The following is a 10,282-nucleotide window of genomic DNA, read 5'->3' on the forward strand; positions in this document are numbered from 1 at the left end:
ATGCCTTGTAACTGATTAATGATCCGAGCGTGCTCCCTATTGCAAAGACGATGAGTTGCTCCAGAGGCAGATGCTTCGTGAAACACAAAAGTACCCTTTGACCCGTATCACAAGAACAACGGGTCTCACCTGAGTTCTCTGTACAGGTTACTTCCAAACAAACACACACACTTTGTCCTAACATCACTTATTCAATCTAGATTTGAACACTTAATCAATGTTTGACCCTCATAGACAAAATGTTACATGTACACGCACAATCAGACAAGTATTCATTCTTAATTATTGACAGACATATTAACAAAATTGAATTACTGCAGTGAAAAGCCTGCATCAGGTTACATCGTATTAACAAGAATCTATTTTAAAAATACGCACGGTCTGCTTAACAGTGGATGTAAAACATACTATTGTGTCATTCAAAACGAGTAGGCCATTGCATGCTGGCGAATTCTAAACATTAGCGACAAATTACAAAACTGAGATGAAACATCAATCATCGCCCCCTACTGACAGCCTCTTGTTCACATACTCTTTGGTTCTTTCAGTAAAGTCACGTAGGTAGACAAAATAATAATAGATCACGACGTTTCGATCGTAACACAAGCGGTCGTCCTCAGGCGGAAAAAATAAATGCAGGCTGGTGCAGGGCCACCACCCTGTGCCACACAGGGGCAGCTGCTACTTGGGGATGCTCTTCGAGTGTTTCAGACGAGGTACAAAACTCCGAGTTGCCGAGGCGATTAAGCAAGCACCGAGTAAATGCAATTATTATGATAACATAGTGAATGCTTGGGGGCTTCTTTGCTCTCGCTCCTGGTCAGGGATCTCCCCAACCCACAGGTCCACAAAGACTGGCCGCCCTTACTCTGCAGGTTGAACCTAGCAACTGAGTGTCCAACTTTACGTTCTTGTCATTAAAGGCCTGTGACAAAGGTGCATCTATTGTAGCGACATCGTCTCTGGCTTACACATCTACCGGGTCTCCACTTGACTTTGTATTGTCTCGGAGGAAGTCCACCCACACCTCCACTTCCACAAACTGCTGGGAGTTGCCTCGCTCTGCCTCACAGTCAGAATTCTCCTCCTGCTTCACGTTGCCTCCATCGATGTGAAGGTCCCATTTTGGAGTTGAATCTTCATCTTCACATTTTACCTTCACTTCTTTGCTCTTCACCATCACCTCTTCACATTTCACCATCAACTCTTCATATTTCACCTCGGTTCCTTTACAGTGGACATAGTGGACAGCGTGCTCCCTGCCCTGCTCCACGTCGTGCGTCAGCTGTACAGCAGCTGCAAGGAGGCCATCGGCTCCACCGTGCCGCTGAACACCCCGCACATCGCCGTGCGTCTCCGGCGTTTCGTACGTCGCAGAGTTGAGTGAGCAACATCCATCGTCGTCGTCATCACCATCAGCCACGGTCAATCCACGAGCGGGTAGAGACCTCCCCGTGCCGTCGCCACCTCCCACGATGCCGCTGTGCGGTGATCCACCCAGCGCCTGACACGTGGAGCGATTTCATTGCTTCGTCTCCCCACTTGGCATCCTCTCGGGTGACCCCCTCGCCGCCCATCGGCATCACTCGCCCCCTTCGCGCCCTCCACCGTCACCCTCAACTCCACCCGCGGTGGTTTCAACAGCCTGGTTGGGCACTGGAACGGTATCCCGGACAGTGCCGGATCAAGCTCGTGCGGGTCCTGTGGCATATATTATAAAGGTGCCCAAAATAAAATAACACAATTATTAAAACGCAAAGTTTACACATCTACCGGGTCACCACTTGACTTTGTATTGTCTCGGAGGAAGTCCACCCACACCTCCACTTCCACAAACTGCTGGGAGTTGCCTCGCTCTGCCTCACAGTCAGAATTCTCCTCCTGCTTCACGTTGCCTCCATCGATGTGAAGGTCCCATTTTAGAGTTGAATCTTCATCTTCATATTTCACCTTCACTTTTTGGCTCTTCACCATCACTTCTTCACATTTCACCTTCACTTCTTCGCTCTTCACCATCACTTCTTCCCTCTTCACCATCACCTCTTCATATTTCACCTCGATACCTTTAAAAGTGTCCAAGCTGGGATTTTCTTCGGGTTCTTGTTTCATGAGGGATGGGCTTATTGTGGCACTTTGACTTTCACAAGCTGATTTCAGACTCCACTCCTTGTGGATCTTCTGATGCTTCTGTGTTCTCTGGTGTACTTGAAGATGTTGTTGCTGTGAAAACGCCTTCCCACACACAGTGCACTTGAAGGGTTTCTCTCCCATGTGTGTTCTCTGGTGTCTGACGATTTGATGAACGTGCAAACGCCATCCCGCATAGAGTGCACCTGAAAGGTTTCTCTCCTGTGTGTGTTCTCTGGTGTACTTTAAGATGTGGCAACTGTGCAAACATCATCCCGCACAGAGTGCACCTGAAGGGTTTCTCTCCCGTGTGTGTTCTCTCGTGTATTTGAAGATGTGACACATGTACAAACGCCATCCCGCACAGAATGCACCTGAAGGGTTTCTCTCCTGTGTGTGTTCTCTGGTGTAATTTAAGATGTGGTGACTGTGCAAACGCCTTCCCACACACAGTGCACTTGAAGGGTTTCTCTCCTGTGTGTGTTCTCTGGTGTTTTACAAGAACAGATGACTGTGAAAATGCCTTCCCACACACAGTGCACTTGAAGGGTTTCTCTCCTGTGTGTGTTCTCTGGTGGGTCTGAACAACTGATGAATGTGCAAACGCCTTCCCGCACAAGGTGCACCTGATGGGTTTCTCTCCTGTGTGTTCTCTGGTGGGTCTGAAGAACTGATGGCCGTGCAAATGCCTTCCCACACACAGTTCACTTGAAGGGTTTCTCTCCTGTGTGTGTTCTCTGGTGGGTCTGAAGAACTGATGGCCATGCAAATGCCTTCCCACACACAGTGCACTTGAAGGGTTTCACTCCTGTGTGTGTTCTCTGGTGGGTCTGAAGAACTGATGGCCATGCAAATGTCTTCCCACACACAGTTCACTTGAAGGGTTTCTCTCCCGTGCGTGTTCTCTGGTGTTTTTTCAGAGCAGATGAATTTGCAAACGCCTTCCCACACTCAGTGCACTTGAAGGGTTTCTCTCCCGTGTGTGTTCTCTGGTGTCTTTTAAGATTATGTGACTGTGAAAATGCCTCCCCACACACACTGCACTTGAAGGGTTTCTCTCCCGTGTGTGTTCGCTGGTGTCTTTTAAGAGCAAATGACTGTGAAAATTCCTCCCCACACACACTGCACTTGAAGGGTTTCTCTCCCGTGTGTGTTCTCTGGTGTCTTTTAAGAGCAGATGACGGTGAAAATGCCTTGTCACACACACTGCACTTGAAGGGTTTCTCTCCTGTGCGAGTTCTCTGGTGCTGTGTCAAATTTCCAGTCCGATCCGGTGAGTGCCTTTGCTCCATCAGACCAGCGTCAGCTGCAGACAGAAAAAAATAATATCCACACCATCTACACGTCAGTATCGAGGCACAGAGGAATGCATATATACACAGTAACACGTGACTTACACGTCTATACGTATTCATATATTCATGATGCAGTGAAAAAGTTTCCCAAATTCCTCACACGGGCTGTGATGGCACGCAATGAGAGGGCAAATGTCATAAACATGCCTGGAAGCCCTCGTATCTTCAAAATGAATGTTCACCCAAAACTCTAAGTACACAATTTCGGCTGTCTGGCTACAAAAGGAATATTTATAAGAGCTAAATTCAGCTGACATAGCAAAGGGTGTTGAAAACAATACGATTTGTGTTATGCAGAAATGCATAAATTAATGTTAAATCGCAACTTAGAGGTGTGAAGCCAGGCTCAGATGTCCTTAAATGCTGGGATGAACAGTTCCGACTTCAGCTGCATGTGTGTGCTGTGTTCACCTCCTGTTTCCATTCTTACAAAGAGTTCCAGAGGAAAACAAAAAGAAACTATTGTTTTGATATAACTTCCGTGTTCAACAGAGTTAATAGACGTTACTGCAAACACAAACTTTACACTGTCACACACTGGCGCTGGCGTGTCCAGAATCATGCCTGGCCACCGTCATCTGCTCAGCATTAATGCTTTCTCACTCCGCCAAGTAATTAATCGAGGATCAATGAACATAGCCGAGGCTAACTGTAGTTTGCGTGTCTCTCTCCGTGGTGAGATGTTAACTACCTCACCAGGTGTACAGGAAGTCGTGGGTTCGATCCCGACCCTGACGGCTGCTGTGTATTTGGAGTTTGCGCGTCTCTCCGTATAGCGTCTTTGACCGATAAACATTGACACACGTATTCTTGGTTCTTTCAGTAAAGTTACGTAGGCAGAAAATAACAATAACAGATAATACAATTACATTAAATAAAGACCACTTTTGTTGCGATCAAAACGTGGGGTTTTTTTGCTTTATTTACTATTTTTTATTGTTATTTTTATTTTCTATCTACGTGACTTTACCGAAAGAACCAAGAATATTAATTCCTGCAGTCACCAAAGTTTTAAGTCAAAACATTCACACACGTTGACAAAGCCTCACCTTGTGTTGTTGTGGGCAGGTCGCTTCTGATAACAAGAGCGGTATAGCAGCTCAAGCGGGCTTGGCCTGCTAACAAAAGAAAATAAAAACTGCGTGAATATTTACAATAAAACAAAGTTACAAAGTAACGAGCCGGGTGAAGACAAATTAAACTTAAGCGAGATAATTAAAGTGAACGCAATCAGGCGAGGGCAGGAGGCAAGGCCCCGCGTGGCTAGGCCCCGCGTTGTAAAGTTCCAACCTGGACGTCGATTCCTATGCTCGCTGCTACTCAACTGACATCCCTACGAGAGAGAGGCTCTACCTTGGTAAACAACAACCACGACCACCACCACTGCAATGATTGGTTCTTTCGGTAAAGTCACGAAAGCTTTAAATCGAAATTTAACCGCCTCTACGGGGAGGGATTCCACACATCCTTAAGATCATTCAACAGACTTCGGGATAAGAAGGCTCAACTAATCGAGTCTCTCACCTTTCTGAAGAGATGCCGCGACTCTAAGGCTCTTTGTTCCTCTCACACAGCTTAAAAGCCGTGATCTGAACGTGGCTCTCTCACTCCAGCGCTGTCCTACCAGACAGTCTCGCTCCCTTCACCTGATGAAGGCCGCTTGTGTTGTGGCCGAAACGTCGTGAGAATATTATTGTGTTATTTTATTTTATCAATTTATTATTTTATTCTCATTCTACGTGACTTTACCGAAAGAACCAAAGAAGATGAATCATTGCAGTCACGAAAGCTTTAAATCGAAATTTAACCGCCTCTACGGGGAGGGATTCCACACATCCTTAAGATCATTCAACAGACTTCGGGATAAGAAGGCTCAACTAATCGAGTCTCTCACCTTTCTGAAGAGATGCCGCGACTCTAAGGCTCTTTGTTCCTCTCACACAGCTTAAAAGCCGTGATCTGAACGTGGCTCTCTCACTCCAGCGCTGTCCTACCAGACAGTCTCGCTCCCTTCACCTGATGAAGGCCGCTTGTGTTGTGGCCGAAACGTCGTGAGAATATTATTGTGTTATTTTATTTTATCAATTTATTATTTTATTCTCATTCTACGTGACTTTACCGAAAGAACCAAAGAAGAGGTGAGGATTTATTCAAGTCTTTCATGGAGTTTGCTCAAGAAAAAAGTCTACCTATGGATAAACTTCTCTCAGTGTGTACTGATGGTGCTCCGTGTATGGTGGGGAAAAACAAAGGATTTGTGGTGCTTCTCCGTGAACATGAAAATAGACCCATCCTAAGTTTCCATTGCATTATACACCAGGAGGCACTTTGTGCTCAGATGTGTGACAGGCAGTTTGGCGAAGTGATGTCGCTGGTCATTCGTGTGATCAACTTTATTGTTGCCCGAGCCTTAAATGATCGCCAGTTTAAAACACTGCTGGATGAAGTTGTAAATAACTATCCTGGTCTGCTTTTGCACAGCAATGTGCGTTGGTTGTCAAGAGGGAAGGTGCTTAGCCGTTTTGCGGCTTGCCTGAACGAAATCCGGACTTTCCTTGAAATGAAAGGCGTCGGGCATCCTGAGCTAGCCGACACCAAGTGGCTCCTCAAGTTTTACTATCTCGTAGATCTGACTGAACATCTGAACCAGCTCAACGTGAAAATGCAAGGCATTGGAAATACAGTGTTATCCCTTCAACAAGCTGTATTTGCTTTTGAAAACAAGCTGGAGCTTTTCATCACGGATCTTGAAACAGGTCGTTTACTACATTTTGGAAAACTGAGCCAATTTAAAGATGCATGCACAGCAAGTGAGCCCATTCAAAACCTTGATCTCCACCAGCTAGCTGGCTGCACATCCAGTCTCCTACAGTCCTTCAAAGCACGCTTTGGAGAATTTCGTGAGCACACTCGTCTTTTTAAGTTCATCACCCATCCAAACGAGTGTTCACTGAACACAGCCGACCTGAATTACATCCCTGGTGTCTCCGTCAGAGATTTTGAAGCAGAAGTGGCTGACCTGAAGACCTCAGACATGTGGGTGAATAAGTTCAAGTCACTGAATGAAGATTTGGAAAGAATCACACGACAGAAAGCGGAGTTGGCGAGCAAGCACATGTGGACAGAAATGAAAAAACTCCAACCCGAAGACCAGCTGATTCTCAAAACTTGGAACGCGCTTCCTGTCACATACCACACACTGCAGCGTGTGAGTATTGCTGTATTGACCATGTTTGGATCTACGTATGCATGTGAGCAGTCATTCTCACATCTTAAAAACATCAAGTCCAACCTACGATCACGTTTAACGGATGAAAGCCTCAACGCTTGCATGAAGCTTAACCTCACCAAGTACCAACCCGACTACAAAGACATCAGCAAATCCATGCAGCACCAGAAGTCGCATTAATGGTGAGTGTTATAACAACATTATTTAAAAGAATAAATTCAGAGGCTTATTATACTGACATTTAGTTGAATTCACTTTTAAAATATATTATATGGCTCTCACTGAAATAAATTTCCAATTTTTTTGCTTTCATGGCTCTCTTAGTCAAAAAGGTTCCCGACCCCTGATTTAGAGAGAGTCTGGCTGTTGAACCGGACGCCATCGGTTGGCAACACGCTCTGACATTGCAGTTGCACCGAGTTCGCCAGACCGAGTGTCGTGCACTTACACGCAGAATGTCACCCCTGTCACCACCCCCCCTGGCTCTGCCTCTGGATCGTGGTATATGCAAATCTTGGCCATACGCACAAGACACCGGGGTCAGCCCTTACCACAGCCACCGCGTCTCCCCCGCCTGCAGGCCCAGACTTGATTGGCCAGTGGGACGTGCTGCTGGGTGGGCGGCGAATCTCAAGGCCCGTGCGGCGCATGGAAGGGTGGCGTGGCCAACTCCATTCCCGGTTGCCGCCTTTGTCTCCCCATGCCGAGTAGACCCAGGGGAGACCCAGGACCGGGACGAACAGAATCCCTCACTCGTGTTAGCCGTGGCTGGGAATGTAACTGGGGTAGCTGGGGTACATCGTGCAGTTGTCTCGCTACTGCACCCACCACTCCCCCCATAATAGATACACACAAGTATCCCTTGTACAGCATTAACACACTTTAGGGGGAAGTGCCGTTGTCGAGTGGCGCCGATGAAGGCCGGCACATCACACGAGGGGGTGGGTGGCCAGCACCACGCCCGGCCGCCTTTATCTCCCGAGTGGTAATATACCCCTGCATACACACACACACAACAACAACCTCGTTGGACATGTTTGTTTTGTTGTAGTACTGATGGCCTTAATCTAAGTTTTTGTGGTCGTTGTTGTTGTTGTTTGACTTGCATCCCACTGTGAGTTTTTGCACACAGCGTTGGTGGTGCACGGTGCTTTTTTTTCAGGAATATTTTTGCTGTTTTTTTTTCTCCATGGATTTTCTGTTTTGCACAAAGTCACACACAAAGTAGTCACTTGAAGATGTTTTTCTTGTTCGTGTTTTATTTTTTTTGTTTGTTGTGGTTGCACTCCGATTCAAGAGCCGGATGGCTCACAGGGCTACACTCTTTGGTTCTATTCGGTAAAGTCACGTAGGTAAAAAATAAAACAACAAAAATCACGACGTTTCGGCCACAACACAAGCGACCTTCATCAGGTGTGGCCGAAACGTGATTTTTGTTGTTTTATTTTTTACCTACGTGACTTTACCGAATAGAACCAAAGAGTATGGATCCTTGCAGTCAGGAAAGCTTTAAATCTAGAATTCACAAGGCTATACCAAAATAAACTGAAACTGAATAAAACTGAACTGATGACGACCGTTTGTGTTATGGTCGAAACGTCGTGAGAATTTTTATTGTTTCATATATATTTTATTGTTTCCCTTCAACGTGACTTTACCGAAAGAGCTAAGAATATGAACCGAACCTACTATTGAAGGCACCGCTTTGTCCGATGCCCAATTCGTGTTCGCCCCCTGGCGGACTGAATGTGAAACCACTGGCAGGCAGTCGGTGCGCCCTCTCACACTTAAGTGGAAATTCCACACTCGCGCGGCAGGGACGAGTGTTTCAAAAAGGACAAACGCCGTTGACCTCTCACCAAGTCGTTTTTTTTTGTATCGACGCCGATGATGGCTGCCCGCGACGATTGAACCGTCCACGTGACGATCGAGACGCAGTCCCCGTGTCAGTCGCTGATGGATCAATTCGGGTGCGCATCGGCCTGGTGGTGTTCTGATGCGGTTGTCGATGAAACAGGTGTCTTCCGAGGAACGCCAAAGCCAGGGAGGTTGCCGTGTTTTGGGGTTTTTGAACGAGTTTGTTTTTTTATTCTGGACGTCCGCGCTAATAATGATTGTGATGTTTTTTTTTTCCTGCATGCCGCTCGTCCGGCCCGCGTGAAGACTGGAAGAATTTCGATTTAAAGCTTTCGTGACTGCAAGGATTCATCCTCTTTGGTTCTTTCGGTAAAGTCACCACGTAGAATGAGAATAAAATAATAAATTAATAAAATAAAATAACACAATGTTCATTGAAGCTCTGTCGTCCCGACAGGTCTGTTCCTTTCACCTGAAGAGGGCCACTTGTGTTGTGGCCCGAAACGTCGTGAGAATTTTATCGTGTTATTTTATTAATTTATTACTTTATTCTCATTCTACGTGGTGACTTTACCGAAAGAACCAAAGAAGGTGAAGCCTGGAAGAGTTATGTTGTTTGTCTGGGCGACCGTCCGCGTGGCGAGCACAGGGCTGTTTGTTTCGCCCGCCCTCCTGCAGCCTCTTGACAGGGCAATGTGGACGCCCTGAATGCGCGTGGAGTTATTCACGTCCCCGGGATCTAGTGTGCCTGCGCCGGTGGCCTTTATCCGCCCAAAAGAAATCGAGCTCATCTCCTTTGGTTCTTTCGGTAAAGTCACCGCCACGTAGAATGAGAATAAAATAATAAAATAACACAATAAAATTCTCACGACGTTTCGGCCACAACGCAAGCGGCCGTCTTCAGGTGAAAGGTACAGAACTGTCGGGACGACGGAGCTTCAATGGAGCTTTCACCTGAAGACGGCCGCTTGCGCTGTGGCCAAAACGTCGTGAGAATTTTATTATTTTATTATTCTATTCTCATTCTACGTGGTGACTTTACCGAAAGAACCAAAGAAGATGAATCCTTGCAGTCACGAAAGCTTCAAATCGAAAAATCGAGCTCAGTTAATTGCATCGTCGCACCGCAAATCGACGGCGTGCTGTAGTGTCTCCATCGTTACAATTCGCCGTGCGCCTGCGACCGTAATGATTTGCTATTATGGACCCGTATCTCATGGGTGGGTGAATTAATCGCATCCTTTCAAATACTCTCCCTTGGTTTAATTCTGTTATGGAATGTTGGCCGATGGTTGGTTGAGGATAGTGATGGAATGACAGCCAAGGAATGGAATGCGGCCAATAGGATGCCCATCGAGACGACGGGATGATATCAGCTGATGAGTATCACCTGCAGGTACTGGGTGGATTAATACTTTTCGGGATCTCGGGAGATAGTGAGAGCTTTTTGAGAACCTCATCCAGCAGTGGATTGACCATGGATTCTGATGGTGATGGCACTGGACCACTCAGCAACTGTCGGTACAAAGGCACAATCAATGTTGAAGGCCTCTTTTTATCTGTGTTTCACAAAGCCAAGATAATATAACACATCTGTTCCATTTTTCGATTTAAAGCTTTCGTGACTGCAGGGATTCATATTCTTGGTTCTTTCGGTAAAGTCACCACCACTTAGAAGAGAAACAATAAAATAATAAAAATATAAAACAATACA

Source organism: Petromyzon marinus, unplaced genomic scaffold (assembly GCF_048934315.1).
Source record: "Petromyzon marinus isolate PM22_M1 ecotype Great Lakes invasive population unplaced genomic scaffold, UKy_Petmar_22M1.pri1.0 PM_G_Scaffold_53, whole genome shotgun sequence".
In the NCBI taxonomy this organism is placed as follows: domain Eukaryota; kingdom Metazoa; phylum Chordata; class Hyperoartia; order Petromyzontiformes; family Petromyzontidae; genus Petromyzon; species Petromyzon marinus.